The sequence below is a fragment of the Talpa occidentalis genome, unplaced genomic scaffold (assembly GCF_014898055.3).
Source record: "Talpa occidentalis isolate TD23 unplaced genomic scaffold, MPIMG_talOcc4v2.1 talOcc4.14, whole genome shotgun sequence".
NCBI lineage: Eukaryota > Metazoa > Chordata > Mammalia > Eulipotyphla > Talpidae > Talpa > Talpa occidentalis.
The window spans coordinates 14,844,500-14,858,390 of record NW_023601433.1 but is presented as its reverse complement, the minus strand read 5'-3'; the positions used below and the strand labels follow the sequence as shown (position 1 = coordinate 14,858,390).

Sequence of the window (13,891 nt, the reverse complement as noted above, 5' to 3'; positions counted from 1 at the left end):
AGGGAGCCTAGCAGGCCAGACCCGGACTACTAGGCCTCTAACAAAACAAAGGTTGGGGGTCAAGCCACATAACCAGAGGGAGCAACATCCACGCTGGGACACAGCACCCATGGCACTGTGGAGGGACAAACGAGCCTCCTCCTAGGCCGTTCTGGGACCACACTGCCACAATTGCACCCGGAGCGGAGGGTAGTTTACCTTATTTATGTACTAGGTTCACAACAGGCGACACTCCTCGAAGACTCAGCAGCACCTCCGGTCTTCCACACTAGTAAGGTCGTCTGTCCTCTGTGCACAGCGAGCCATCCTCCAAGTCACTTCACCTGAGAGTTGTAGAGAGATCACACACACACTTTAGATAGAACCCAGGACCATGTGTGTGCATTGGTTGCCCCAGGAGTATGTCCCTGAGCTATCACTCAACTCTGCCCCTGAGCTGTGAGTTAAGATATTGTGACGGTGCATTAGAGGGCCAAGACTGTGAGACTAAAATGCTGGACCCCACAGAGAGGTCACTCGGCTGTGAGGCTCTGCTTCAAGGGCCTTGGCTCACTTTGGGTGAGAGCAATGGACTTAAAACTGGTCTCTTAGTAGCGGCCCATGGCTGGCGGCTGCATCTTTGTGGTCAGTGGGAATATCTCCCTTCACCTAACGTCTTGAGTCAGAGAAAGTGTTGGACCTCAGATCCGATGAGAACGACGGTAGAGGGTTCTCACTCATTTTGTTCAGCTTTTCCAAGGAATGCATTTGAGGGGTGTCATCATCGATCCAAGCACATTTGAGGAGGTTGCAGGCTTTGAAAAATCCAGGTAGGGAGCCTAGCAGGCCAGACCCGGACTACTAGGCCTCTAACATAACAAAGGTTGGGGGTCAACCCACATAACCAGAGGGAGCAACATCCACGCTGGGACACAGCACCCATGGCACTGTGGAGGGACAAACGAGCCTCCTTCTAGGCCGTTCTGGGACCACACTGCCACAATTGCACCCAGAGCGGAGGGTAGTTTACCTTATTCATGTACTAGGTTCACAACAGGCAACACTCCTCGAAGACTCAGCAGCACCTCCGGTCTTCCACACTAGTAAGGTCGTCTGTCCTCTGTGCACAGCGAGCCATCCTCCAAGCCACTTCACCTGAGAGGTGTGGAGAGATCACACACACACTTTAGATAGTACCCAGGACCATGTGTGTGTATTGGTTGCCCCGGGAGTATGTCCCTGAGCTATCACTCAACTCTGTCCCTGAGATGTGAGTTAAGATATTGTGACAGTGCATTGCAGGGCCAGGGCTGTGAGACTAAAATGCTGGACCCCACAGAGAGGTCATTCGGCTGTGAGGCTCTGCTTCAAGGGCCTATGCTCACTTTGGGTGAAAGCACTGGATTTATAACTACGGTCTCTGAGTAGCTGGCCCATGGCTGGTGGTTGCACCTTGTGGTCAATGGGAATCTCTCCCTTCACCTAACATCATGGGTCAGAGAGAGTGCTGGACCTCAGATCCGATGAGAACGACGGTAGAGGGTTCTCACTCATTTTGTTCAGCTTTTCCAAGGAATGCATTTGAGGGGTGTCATCATCGATCCAAGCACATTTAAGGAGGTTATAGACTGTCAGAATTCAAGACAGATGGCACAGTGGGCCAGCCCAGGTCGCCAAAGGCCTCCAGCAGCTGGAGGGTACAGACCATTGGCAGACAGTGAGCAAGTCCTTGCATTTTGGGAGCCAAGCACGCACACCATTGGGAATGGTGGAGGAAGCACACCCAAGACAGGTCTGGTACCTGCCAGCACCAAAAGCAGCATTCTGGCCAGAGGGCAGCTTACCCTTTGCAGGCGTTCATGGGTACTTCACACTCCCATCCACATGCATCACAGGAATTGCCAGCGCCTCCAGTGGTCTGACCAGAGCAAAGCCTTCTGCTCTGTGTGCAAAGCAGGGGTCCAACTTCCGTGCAAACTGCACCTGAGAAGTGTGGAGAGATTATACACAAATGTCAGGAGGTACCCAGGACCAATATGTGTCCCAAAATTTGCCCTGGGCTAAATGCCCTCTCCTATAATTCAGCTCTGTCCCTGAGAATGAAGGAAGGTTCCTGTCACAGTACCTCGAGGGTCAATATTGTGGAGTCCAAATGCTGGTCCACCACAGAGCAGCCTGTAGACCAATGAAGCTCTGCCTCATGGGTATCAGCTCAGCATTGTGGTGACAGCACTGGACTTAAGATCACAGTCTCTGGGTTGCTGCCCTTGCTGGTGGCTAAATGTTTATGGTCAAGGCTATGCTCGCCCTGTCGCCTACCACCCTAGGTCAGACAGCGTGCTGGACCTCAGATCCGATGAGAACGACGGTAGAGGGTTCTCACTCATTTTGTTCAGCTTTTCCAAGGAATGCATTTGAGGGGTGTCATCATCGATCCAAGCACATTTGAGGAGGTTGCAGGCTTTGAAAAATCCAGGTAGGGAGCCTAGCAGGCCAGACCCGGACTACTAGGCCTCTAACAAAACAAAGGTTGGGGGTCAAGCCACATAGTAAGAGGGAGCAACATCCACTCTGGGTCACAGCACCCCATGGCACTGTGGAGGGACAAACGAGCCTCCTCCTAGGCCGTTCTGGGACCACACTGCCACAACTGCACCCGGAGCGGAGGGTAGTTTACCTTATTTATGTACTAGGTTCACAACAGGCGACACTCCTCGAAGACTCAGCAGCACCTCCGGTCTTCCACACTAGTAAGGTCGTCTGTCCTCTGTGCACAGCGAGCCATCCTCCAAGCCACTTCACCTGAGAGGTGTGGAGAGATCACACACACACTTTAGATAGTACCCAGGACCATGTGTGTGTATTGGTTGCCCTGGGAGTATGTCCCTGAGCTATCACTCAACTCTGTCCCTGAGATGTGAGTTAAGATATTGTGACAGTGCATTGCAGGGCCAGGGCTGTGAGACTAAAATGCTGGAACCCACAGAGAGGTCATTTGGCTGTGGGGCTCTGATTCAAGGGCCTATGCTCACTTTGGGTGAAAGCACTGGACTTATAACTACGGTCTCTGAGTAGCTGGCCCATGGCTGGTGGTTGCACCTTGTGGTCAATGGGAATCTCTCCCTTCACCTAACATCATGGGTCAGAGAGAGTGCTGGACCTCAGATCCGATGAGAACGACGGTAGAGGGTTCTCACTCATTTTGTTCAGCTTTTCCAAGGAATGCATTTGAGGGGTGTCATCATGGATCCAAGCACATTCAAGGAGCTTATAGATTGTCAGAATTCAAGACAGATGGCACAGTGGGCCAGCCCAGGTCGCCAAAGGCCTCCAGCAGCTGGAGGGTACAGACCATTGGCAGACAGTGAGCAAGTCCTTGCATTTTGGGAGCCAAGCACGCACACCATTGGGAATGGTGGAGGAAGCACACCTAAGACAGGTCTGGTACCTGCCAGCACCAAAAGCAGCATTCTGGCCAGAGGGCAGCTTACCCTTTGCAGGCGTTCATGGGTACTGCACACTCCCATCCACATGCATCACAGGAATTGCCAGCGCCTCCAGTGGTCTGACCAGAGCAAAGCCTTCTGCTCTGTGTGCAAAGCAGGGGTCCAACTTCCGTGCAAACTGCACCTGAGAAGTGTGAAGAGATTATACACAAATGTCAGGAGGTACCCAGGACCAATATGTGTCCCAAAATTTGCCCTGGGCTAAATGTCCTCTCCTATCAATCAGCTCTGTCCCTGAGAATGAAGAAAGTTTTGTGTTACAGTATCTCATGGGTCAACTTTGTGGAGACCAAATGCTGGTCCACCACACAGCAGCCTGTAGACCAATGAAGCTCTGCCTCATGGGTATCAGCTCAGCGTTTTGGTGACAGCACTGGACTTAAGATCACAGTCTCTGGGTTACTGCTCTTGCTGGTGGCTTAATGTTTATGGTCAAGGCTATGCTCGCCCTGTCGCCTACCACCCTAGATCAGACAGCGTGATGGACCTCAGATCCGATGAGAACGACGGTAGAGGGTTCTCACTCATTTTGTTCAGCTTTTCCAAGGAATGCATTTGAGGGGTGTCGTCATCGATCCAAGCACATTTGAGGAGGTTGCAAGCTTTGAAAAATCCAGGTAGGGAGCCTAGCAGGCCAGACCCGGACTACTAGGCCTCTAACATAACAAAGGTTGGGGGTCAAACCACATAGCAAGCGGGAGCAATATCCACTCTGGGACACAGCACCCCATGGAACAGTGGAGGGACAAATGAGCCTCCTCCTAGGCCATTCTGGGACCACACTGCCACAGATGCACCCAGAGCGGAGGGTAGCTTACCTTATTTATGTACTAGGTTCACAACAGGCGACACTCCTTGAAGATTCAGCAGCACCTCTGGTCTTCCACACTAGTAAGGTCTTCTGTCCTCTGTGCACAGTGAGCCATCCTCCAAGCCACTTCACCTGAGAGATGTGGAGAGATCACACACACACTTTAGATAGTACCCAGGACCATGTGTGTGCATTGGTTGCCCCGGGAGTATGTCCCTGAGCTATCACTCAACTCTGTCCTTGAGCTGTGAGTTAAGATATTGTGACAGTGCATTGCAGGGCCAAGACTGTGAGACTAAAATGCTGGACCCCACAGAGAGGTCACTCGGCTGTGAGGCTCTGCTTCAAGGGCCTAGGCTCACTTTGGGTGAGAGCACTGGACTTAAAACTGGTCTCTGAGTAGCTGGCCCATGGCTGGTGGCTGCATCTTTGTGGTCAGTGGGAATCTCTCCCTTCACCTAACGTCTTGAGTCAGAGAAAGTGCTGGACCTCAGATCCGATGAGAACGACGGTAGAGGGTTCTCACTCATTTTGTTCAGCTTTTCCAAGGAATGCATTTGAGGGGTGTCATCATCGATCCAAGCACATTTGAGGAGGTTGCAGGCTTTGAAAAATCCAGGTAGGGAGCCTAGCAGGCCAGACCCGGACTACTAGGCCTCTAACATAACAAAGGTTGGGGGTCAAGCCACATAACCAGAGGGAGCAACATCCACGCTGGGACACAGCACCCCATGGCACTGTGGAGGGACAAATGAGCCTCCTCCTAGGCCGTTCTGGGACCACACTGCCACAATTGCACCCGGAGCGGAGGGTAGTTTACCTTATTTATGTACTAGGTTCACAACAGGTACACTCCTCGAAGATTCAGCAGCACCTCCGGTCTTCCACACTAGTAAGGTCTTCTGTCCTCTGTGCACAGTGAGCCATCCTCCAAGCCACTTCACCTGAGAGATGTGGAGAGATCACACACACACTTTAGATAGTACCCAGGACCATGTGTGTGCATTGGTTGCCCCGGGAGTATGTCCCTGAGCTATCACTCAACTCTGTCCTTGAGCTGTGAGTTAAGATATTGTGACAGTGCATTGCAGGGCCAAGACTGTGAGACTAAAATGCTGGACCCCACAGAGAGGTCACTCGGCTGTGAGGCTCTGCTTCAAGGGCCTAGGCTCACTTTGGGTGAGAGCAATGGACTTAAAACTGGTCTCTGAGTAGCTGGCCCATGGCTGGTGGCTGCATCTTTGTGGTCAGTGGGAATCTCTCCCTTCACCTAACGTCTTGAGTCAGAGAAAGTGCTGGACCTCAGATCCGATGAGAACGACGGTAGAGGGTTCTCACTCATTTTGTTCAGCTTTTCCAAGGAATGCATTTGAGGGGTGTCATCATCGATCCAAGCACATTCGTGGAGGCTATAGTCTGTCAGAATTCAAGGTGCTGGTGCAATAGCCAGCCAAGGTCACCACAGGCCTCCAGCAGCCAGAGGGTGCAGACCATTGGCAGCCAATTCGAATGTCCTTCCTTACTGGGAGGTAAGTCCTGCAAGGTACTGGGGAACAGTGGAGGAACCACACCCAAGGCAGGTCTGGTACCTGCCAGCACCAAAAGAAGCATTCCGGCCAGAGGGCAGCTTACCTTTTGTGGGCGTCTACCAGTACTTCATACTCCCATCCACGTGCCTCGCAGGAATGGCCAGCACCTCCTGTGGTCTGACAGGAGCAAAGTCTTCTGCTCTGTGTGCAAGGCAGGAGTCCAGCTTCTGTTCAAACTGCACCTGGGAGGTGTGGAGAAATCAAACACAAACTTCAAAAGGTACCCAGGACCAATATGTGTCCCAAAGTTTGCCGTGGTCTAAATGCCTTCTGCTATAACTCGGCTCTGTCCCTGAGAATGAAGAAGAGTTTGTGAGACAGTGCCTCAAAGGTCAATACTGTAGAGACCAGGGCCTCCTTGGTGCGAGTTAAAGAAAGTGATCTCAAACTATTGCCAGCCATTTGCAGCACACGTGCTATCTCCGCTGGCCAGTGTGCAACCCACATGGTGTAGCAGACCTCTTGAATCGTCTGCTACAACCCTCAGCAGTGTATTTCAGTAGATATGCCAGCTGTGCTTCCCATTATCTCTGATGAATCCTCTCACCTACCTCACAACTCTGGCCTGTACCCCAGTTCTGTATGCATAAATAAATAAATCTTAAATAAAATAGATGATAGAGACCAAATGCAGGACCACCACAGAGCAGCCAGTAGACCAATGAAGCTCTGCCTCATGGGCATCAGCTCTGTGCTGTGGTGAAAGCACTGGACTTAAGATCATAGCCTCTGAGTTGTTGCCCCTGCTGTTGGCTGAATTTGATGATCAGGGCTATGCTCTCCCTGTTGACTACCACCCTATGTCAGACAGTGCGCTGGACCTCAGATCCGATGAGAACAACGGTAGAAGGTTCTCACTCATTTTGTTCAGCTTCTCCAAGGAATGCATTTGAGGATCTGAACACATTTTAGGAGGCTACAGGCTTTGAGAAATCCAGGCGAGCATCTAACCAGGCCAGACTCCGACTCCTAGGCCTCCAAAATAACACAGGTGGGAAGTCAGCCACACAGACTGAGGGAGCACCAGACACTCTGGGACACAGCACCCCACAGCACTGTGGAGGGGTGAATGGGCCTCCTAGGCAGATTTGGGACCACCACTGCCACAGATGCACCTTTAGCGGAGGGTAACTTACCATATTTAAGTACAAGGTTCACGCCAAGAGACACTCCTTGAAGACTCAGCAGCACCTCTGGTCTTCCACAATAGTAAAGTCTTCCACCCTCTGCACAAGGCGAGCTGTCCTCTAAGCCAATTCACCTGAGAGGTGTGTAGAGATCACACACACACTTTAGATAGTACTCAGGACCACATGTGTGCATTGGTTGCCCCGGGAATATGTCCCTGAGCTATCACTCATCCTGCCCCTGAGATGTGAGTTAAGATATTGTGACAGTGCATTTTTCCTGGGCCAAGATTGTGAGAGTAAAACGTTGGACGCCACAGAGAGGCCACTTGGCTGTAAGGCTCTGATTCAAGGGTCTATGCTCTCTGGGTGAGAGTACTGGATTAAAGGGTACATTTTGAGAGTAGCTGGGCCCTGGCTGGAGTCAGCACATCTGTGGTCAAGGGGAAACTTTCCCTTCACCTTCCATCCTAGAATGGACACCGTGCTGGACCTCAGATCCGATGAGAACGACGGTAGAGGGTTCTCACTCATTTTGTTCAGCTTTCCAAGGAATGCATGTGAGGGGTGTCATCATCGATCCAAGCACATTTGAGGAGGCTGCAGGCTTTGAGAAATCCAGGCCGTGACCTAGTGGGCCAGACCCAGATCCCAAGGTCTCCAGTATAACACAGGTGGTGGGTCAAGTCCTACGGCCAGAAGGAGCACATCCACTCTGGGACACAGTACCCCATGGCACTGTGGAGGGATAAATGAGCATCCTCGTAGGCAGTTCTGGGACCATTATTGCCACAGATGCACCCGGAGCGGAGGGTAGCTTACCCTATTTATGTACAAGATTCATGCCAAGAAACACTCCTTGAAGACTCAGCAGCATCTCCAGTCTTCCACCCTCTGCACAAGGTAAATGAGCCATCCTCCAAGCCACTTCACCTGAGAGGTGTGGAAAGATCACATACACATATTAGATAGTACCCAGCACCATATGTGTGCATTGGTTGTTCTGGTATTATGTCCCTGAGCTATCACTCATCCTGCCCCTGAGATATGAGTGAAGGTGTGTGTGACAGTGCATTCCAGGGCCAAGATTGTGAGACTAAAGCACTGGATCCTGCAGAAAGGCATATGCCCATTTTGGGTGAGAGCACTGGACTTAAGGCTGCAGTCTCTGAGTAGCCGGCCCCTGGCAGAGTCACCACATCTATGGTCAAGGCGAAACTTTCCCTTCACCTACCATCCTCGGTCAGACAGCGGGCTGGACCTCAGATCCGATGAGAACGACGGTAGAGAGTTCTCACTCATTTTGTTCAGCTTTTCCAAGGAATGCATTTGAGGGGTGTCATCATCGATCCAAGCACCGCTGAATTGGGTTTTACACTTTCAGAATTCTAGGTGGGCAGCCCCACATTCCAACCCACGTCAAAAGAGGCCTCCAGCTTCCAAGAATGCAGAGACCATCGCCCAAACTGAGAGAAATTCCTTCCACTCTTCCAATCAAGCCCTGCACACTACTGGGCAAGTATGGAAGAACCACCTCAAAGGCAGCTTTGGACCTGCAAGTAGCCAAAGAATCACTGGTGGCAGGGGGATGCTTACCTTTGTGGGCAGCCAGGGGTACTTTGCACTGCCAACCACAAGCCTGGCACGACTTGCGTGCACCTCTGGTGATCTGAGGAGAACAAGGTCTTCCTCCTGGTTTACAAAGCAAGTATCCATGCTCTACGCCAACTGCACCTGAGGTGTTGAGAGAGAACACCCGCACGTTAGGAAGTTACCCAGGAACATGAGGTGTACCAAAGGAGGTCCTGTGGCCTAATGCCTTACGCTATCGATCGGGTCTCTCCCTGAGGGTTGACAGAAGGTCTCTGCGATAGTGTCTCCAAGGATAGGACTGTGGGACCCACTAACTTTGATACCACAGGGGCCCACCTGACCAAGGAGCTATGCTTCACAGGCACCCGCTCACTCTTGAGGTAAAAGCCTTGGCTTAGGCATGCAGAAATCGAGATATTGGCCTCCTGGCTGGTATGGGCAAGTGTGTGGTTTGGGGAAGCTCTCCCTCCCGTCTACCATCTCAACTCAAACACTGTGCTGGACCTCAGATCCGATGAGAACGACGGTAGAGGGTTCTCACTCATTTTGTTCAGCTTTTCCAAGGAATGCATTTGAGGGGTGTCATCATCGATCCAAGCACATTCGAGGAGGCTGCAGGTTTTAAGAATCCAGTTGGGGGGCCCAGCCAGGCAGACCAGGACCCTAAGGCCTCTAGCAGCCGGCAGGTGCAGAGCCCAGCCGCCCAGCCTGAGGGAGAGTCCATCACTCAGAGACAATCCCTAAGTGACATGGGGAAGGCGTGGATGAGCCTCCTGTCATGCAATTCTGCTATCACTACTGCCGAGAGTGCAGTGGGTGAGGTAACTTACGGTATATGGGCATCCGCAGAAATTTTGCAACCCCAGCGACACTTCTTGAGGGTTCAGGAGCAGCTCTGGACTTGCACAGCACTAAGCTCTTCCTCTTTCTGCACACTGAGAGCCTTCCTTCTCCCAACTGCACCTGAGAGGTGTTAAGAGATCACACACAAACTTCAATAGGTGTCCAGGACCATGATGAGTACCAAAGGTTGCCCCTGGGAAAATGCCCTCTGCTATCACTCACTCCTGTCCCTGAGGTATGACTGAAGGTGTGTGTGATAATGCCTTTGACGGCCAAGATTGCAGATACCAAAAGCTGTAGCACTTCAAAACAGCCACTTGACCAATGAAGGTCTAATTCATGGGCACCCGCTCACTGTTGGGGCAAAAACACTGGACTTAAGGTTGCAAACTCTGAGTTACTGCCCCTTCTGGTGGCTGCAAGTTTATGGTCTTGGGAAGCTCTCCCTGTCACCTACCACCCTGGGTCAGACACCGTGCTGGACCTCAGATCCGATGAGAACGACGGTAGAGGGTTCTCACTCATTTTGTTCAGCTTTTCCAAGGAATGCATTTGAGGGGTGTCATCATCGATCCGAGCACAGTTGAGAAGTGTAGACTTTTACAATTCAAGATGTGCAACCCAGCAAGCCAGCCCAGAATGCTGCAGGCCTCCAGCTGCTCGAGGGTATGGATACCATTGCCCAGAGTGAAAGTCCTTCCAAACTGGAGTCAACTGGTGGAATCACCACCTTTGCAGCAGGTCAGTTATGTGCCAAACCCAAAGCTGCACTTGGGCAAGATGCCAGCTTACCCTTTGTGAGTATCCACAGGTACTGCACACTCCTATCCATATGCCATCCTGGGCTCTCCAGTACTTCCAGTATCTGAAAAGAGCGAGATCTTTCTCCTAGTGCACAAGGACAAGCATTCACTCTCCTTGCCCACTGCACCTGAAAACTGTTTAAAGAACACACCCATGTTTCAGAAAGGTACTGGGAACATGACTGTACCAAATATTTCCCCAGGGCCTAATGCCCTCTGCTGTTGCTCAGCACTTCCTTGCATATTACAGAAGATCTCTGTGATAGTGCCTCCTAGGAATAGGAATTTGGGGGCCACTCACAGCACAAACATAGAGTGCCCACTTAACCAAGGAACTAGCACCCTCTTCAAACCTGCAGAATGTGAATGATTGGCCTCCTGACTGGGTTTGCATGTGTGTGGACAAGGGGAATGTCTCCCTCTCACCTACTGTCCCCACTTAAACACCTCAGATTCAATGAGAACGATGGTAGTGAGTTCTCACTCATTTTGTTCAGCTTTTCCAAGGAATGCATTTGAGGGATAGCATCATCAATCCGAGCACATTTGAGGAGGCTGTAGGCTTGTAGAAGTCAGAAGGTGGCCTAGCCAGACAGGACTCCTAGGCTTCCAGCATCCTGTGGGTGGGAGCCATCTAACCAGCCAGGGGGATGGTCCATCCACTCTGGGAGAAGTCACCCAAAGAAAACGGAGAGGGATGGATGAGCATCCACCCATGCAGTTCTGGGACCACCAGTGCCTAGGCTGCAACCAGGGCAGAGGGCAGCTCACCGTATTTTTGCATCCATGGACAAGGTGCACCCTATTGAAATGCCTAAAACACTCAGCAGCACCCCCAGTCTTCCACAGCAGTAAGTTCTTCTTCTCTGGGCATGGCGAGCCATCCCTCTCAACCAAGCACACCTGAAAGGTTTTAAGAGATCACATACACACACATCAGAAGGTGCCCAGAACCATGAACCACAAGTGCTAATATCTCTACTATCTCTCAGCTCTGTCCCTGAGAAATGACCAAAGGTATGTGTGTGTGACACTGTCTTCATTGCCAAGATCGTGAGACCAATGCTGGACCATCACAGAGAGGCCACTCAACCAATGAAGCTCTGGTTCCCAGGCATATGCTCACTTTTGGTGAGAAAGCACTAGACTTAAGGCTGTGGTCTCTGAGTTGCTAGTCACTGGCTGGTGCCTGCACATTTGTGATCAAGGGGAAGCTCTCCCTGCTGCCTATTGCCCTGGGTCAGACACTGTGCTGGACCTCAGATCCGATGAGAACGACGGTAGAGGGTTCTCACTCATTTTGTTCAGCTTTTCCAAGGAATGCATTTGAGGGGTGTCATCATCGATCCGAGCACAGATCAAGAGGCTGCAGATTTTTACCAATCAAGACAAGCAGCCTTTGGGACAGTCCAGGTTGCACAGCCCTCCAGCAGCTCAGAGTGTGGGGAGATCATTGCCCAGAAAGAAAGAAATTCCTTCTACTCTGGGAGTCAAGCCCCACATTCCACTAGCATTTGGTGGAAAACATCCTCTAACAAGGGTCGGATACCTTTCTGCTCCCATAGCTACACTCTGGGCAGAGGGCAGCTTACCCTTTGTGGTCATCCAAGGGCACAGCGTAATGCTGTCATCACACCTTGAGGGTTTTGCCATAACGTCTGGTGATCTGGGTGAGCAAGGTCTTCCTCCTTGTGTGCAAAGCAAGCATCTGCTTGCCAACTGGACCTGAGAGATGTAAAGAGAGCACACACACACTTCAGAAAGGTACCCAGGAACATGACGGGTACCAAAGGTTTCCCTGGACCTAATACCCTCAGCTATCAATTAGGCTTTTCCCTGAGGTTGACAGAAAGCCTGTGTGATAATGCCTTCTAGGGTTAGGATTGGGGGGAACACACTGCGCCACAACATACCACCCGTTGACCAAGGAGCTATGCTTCACAGGCCCCTCTCACACTTGAGGTGAAAGCCCTGGCTTAGAGCTCACATGATGTGAGGTACTGGTCTCTAGCCAGGATGTGCAGGTGTGTATGGTCAAGAGTTAGCTCTTCCTCTCGCCTACTGTCCTGACTCCAACACAGTACTGGACCTCTGTGAAGATTCGAGGAAAATGATGGTAGAGTTTTCACTCATGTTTTTCAGCTTTCCCAAGGGATGCATAGGAGAGGTGTTATCTTCAACCCAAGTATATTAGAAGAGACTTCAGGCTTTGAGAAATGTAGGCGGGTAGTCTTCCTGGCCAGTAGAGGACCCCAAGGCCTCCAGCATCTGTAGGTGTAGAGCCCAAACACCCAGCTAGAGGGAGAGCCCCTCGACTCTCAGGACAGTACCGCATGGAACTGTGGAAGGGGCAAACGAGCCTCTTCAAGGCAGTTCTGGGACCACTAGTACAGTTTGTACCAGGGTTGGAGGGTAGCTTACCATATGTCATCATCTCCAGACTAGGTTCACCCCGAGACACTCCTTGAAGACAGAAGGACCTCTGGCCTTCCATGGCAGTAAGATCTTCCTCCTTCAGCACACGACAAGCTTTCCCTCTCACACCAACCACACCTGAGAGGCAATGTGAGATCACACACACACTTCAGAAGGTACACAGGACGGTGATGTGTACCAAAGGTTGCCACAGGTCTTAATGCCCTCTGCTACCACTCAGCTCTGTCCCTGAGATATGAATAAAGGAGTGTGTGACTGTGCCACCCAGGGCAAACATTGTGGAGACCAAATATTGGGCACCACAGTGCAGCCACTTGACCAATGGAACTCTGTTTCATAGACACCTGCTCACTGTTGGGGTGAAATCACCTGCCTACGGTTGCAGACTCTGAGTAGCTGCCCCTGGCTGGAGGCTGATGTTTGTGGCCAAGGGGAAGCTCTCCCTGTCACCTACCACCATATGTCAGACAGTGTGCTGGAGTTCAGAGTCGATGAGAACAACGATAGAGGGTTCTCATTCATTTTGTTCAGCTTTTCCAAGGACTACATTTGAGGGGTGTCATCACCGATCCAAGCATATTTGAGGAGGCTGCAGGCTTTGAGAAATCCAGGCAAGCATCTAAGCAGATGAGACCCAGATTCCTAGGCCTCCAACATAACACAGGTGGGGAGTCAGCCACACAGCCAGAAGGAGCACCATCCACTCTGGGACACTGTGGAGGGGTGAACGGGCCTCCTCCAAGGCCAATCTGGGACCACCACTGCTACAGATGCACCTGGAGCAGAGGGTAGCTTACCATATTTATGTACAAGGTTCACACCAACAGACACTCCTCGAACACTCAGCAGCACATTCAGTCTTCCACCCTCTGCTCAAGGCGAGCCATCTTCCAAGCCACTTCACCTGACAGGTGTGGAGACATCACACATTTTAGATAGTACCCAGGACCATATGTATGCATTGGTTGCCCTGGGAATATGTCCCTCAGCTATCACTCAGCCTACCCTTGAGATATGAGTGGAAGTGTGTGTGACAGTGCATTCCCAGGCCAAGACTGTGAGACTAAAACGTTGGACACCACAGAAAAGGTCACTCAGCTGTGAGGATCTGATTCAAGGGTCTATGCTCACCTTGGGTGAGAGTACTGGATTTAAGGGCACATTTTGAGAGTAGCTGGGCCCTGGCTGGTGTCATTACATCTGT

The 13,891-nt window shown here is 51.4% G+C and overlaps 1 long non-coding RNA gene, 15 other non-coding genes and 1 pseudogene across 37 annotated transcripts in view; all 17 read right to left on the bottom strand.

Annotated features, from left to right (window-relative positions):
* Positions 1 to 13,891, bottom strand: part of LOC119244363 (uncharacterized) — a 61,403-nt gene that overhangs the window by 19,020 nt on the left and 28,492 nt on the right. For 16 of the 22 annotated variants that reach the window (XR_008551661.1, XR_008551665.1, XR_008551653.1 and 13 more), the window contains 19 exons: positions 13,485 to 13,591; positions 12,673 to 12,804; positions 12,341 to 12,519; positions 11,844 to 11,976; positions 11,023 to 11,154; positions 10,241 to 10,313; positions 9,436 to 9,568; positions 9,110 to 9,217; positions 8,609 to 8,746; positions 7,835 to 7,945; positions 7,022 to 7,146; positions 5,929 to 6,067; positions 5,117 to 5,240; positions 4,304 to 4,428; positions 3,471 to 3,609; positions 2,657 to 2,781; positions 1,824 to 1,962; positions 1,010 to 1,134; positions 199 to 323 (listed from right to left, as the gene is read on the bottom strand). This is a non-coding gene — a long non-coding RNA (uncharacterized LOC119244363). Of the gene's footprint in view, positions 1 to 198; positions 324 to 1,009; positions 1,135 to 1,823; positions 1,963 to 2,656; positions 2,782 to 3,470; positions 3,610 to 4,303; positions 4,429 to 5,116; positions 5,241 to 5,928; positions 6,068 to 7,021; positions 7,147 to 7,474; positions 7,702 to 7,834; positions 7,946 to 8,246; positions 8,373 to 8,608; positions 8,747 to 9,109; positions 9,218 to 9,435; positions 9,569 to 10,240; positions 10,314 to 10,735; positions 10,916 to 11,022; positions 11,155 to 11,843; positions 11,977 to 12,238; positions 12,520 to 12,672; positions 12,805 to 13,484; positions 13,592 to 13,891 lie in introns of all 22 variants that reach the window. The other 6 variants (XR_008551669.1, XR_008551659.1, XR_008551657.1 and 3 more) reach the window with 6 other exon arrangements.
* On the bottom strand, positions 676 to 770 carry LOC119245378 (small nucleolar RNA SNORD116). The gene has a single exon (XR_005125312.1). It is a non-coding gene; the product is annotated as a small nucleolar RNA SNORD116 (small nucleolar RNA).
* Positions 1,489 to 1,583, bottom strand: LOC119245377 (small nucleolar RNA SNORD116). Its single transcript, XR_005125311.1, has one exon. It is a non-coding gene; the product is annotated as a small nucleolar RNA SNORD116 (small nucleolar RNA).
* On the bottom strand, positions 2,322 to 2,416 carry LOC119245376 (small nucleolar RNA SNORD116). Its single transcript, XR_005125310.1, has one exon. It is a non-coding gene; the product is annotated as a small nucleolar RNA SNORD116 (small nucleolar RNA).
* Positions 3,136 to 3,230, bottom strand: LOC119245398 (small nucleolar RNA SNORD116). Its single transcript, XR_005125331.1, has one exon. It is a non-coding gene; the product is annotated as a small nucleolar RNA SNORD116 (small nucleolar RNA).
* Positions 3,969 to 4,063, bottom strand: LOC119245396 (small nucleolar RNA SNORD116). The gene has a single exon (XR_005125330.1). It is a non-coding gene; the product is annotated as a small nucleolar RNA SNORD116 (small nucleolar RNA).
* LOC119245375 (small nucleolar RNA SNORD116) lies at positions 4,782 to 4,876 on the bottom strand. The gene has a single exon (XR_005125309.1). It is a non-coding gene; the product is annotated as a small nucleolar RNA SNORD116 (small nucleolar RNA).
* Positions 5,594 to 5,688, bottom strand: LOC119245374 (small nucleolar RNA SNORD116). Its single transcript, XR_005125308.1, has one exon. It is a non-coding gene; the product is annotated as a small nucleolar RNA SNORD116 (small nucleolar RNA).
* Positions 6,703 to 6,784, bottom strand: LOC119245406 (small nucleolar RNA SNORD116; annotated as a pseudogene).
* LOC119245351 (small nucleolar RNA SNORD116) lies at positions 7,502 to 7,595 on the bottom strand. The gene has a single exon (XR_005125287.1). It is a non-coding gene; the product is annotated as a small nucleolar RNA SNORD116 (small nucleolar RNA).
* On the bottom strand, positions 8,270 to 8,364 carry LOC119245353 (small nucleolar RNA SNORD116). The gene has a single exon (XR_005125289.1). It is a non-coding gene; the product is annotated as a small nucleolar RNA SNORD116 (small nucleolar RNA).
* Positions 9,106 to 9,200, bottom strand: LOC119245373 (small nucleolar RNA SNORD116). Its single transcript, XR_005125307.1, has one exon. It is a non-coding gene; the product is annotated as a small nucleolar RNA SNORD116 (small nucleolar RNA).
* On the bottom strand, positions 9,929 to 10,023 carry LOC119245372 (small nucleolar RNA SNORD116). Its single transcript, XR_005125306.1, has one exon. It is a non-coding gene; the product is annotated as a small nucleolar RNA SNORD116 (small nucleolar RNA).
* Positions 10,695 to 10,789, bottom strand: LOC119245404 (small nucleolar RNA SNORD116). Its single transcript, XR_005125337.1, has one exon. It is a non-coding gene; the product is annotated as a small nucleolar RNA SNORD116 (small nucleolar RNA).
* Positions 11,506 to 11,600, bottom strand: LOC119245370 (small nucleolar RNA SNORD116). The gene has a single exon (XR_005125305.1). It is a non-coding gene; the product is annotated as a small nucleolar RNA SNORD116 (small nucleolar RNA).
* LOC119245408 (small nucleolar RNA SNORD116) lies at positions 12,337 to 12,434 on the bottom strand. Its single transcript, XR_005125339.1, has one exon. It is a non-coding gene; the product is annotated as a small nucleolar RNA SNORD116 (small nucleolar RNA).
* LOC119245405 (small nucleolar RNA SNORD116) lies at positions 13,165 to 13,259 on the bottom strand. The gene has a single exon (XR_005125338.1). It is a non-coding gene; the product is annotated as a small nucleolar RNA SNORD116 (small nucleolar RNA).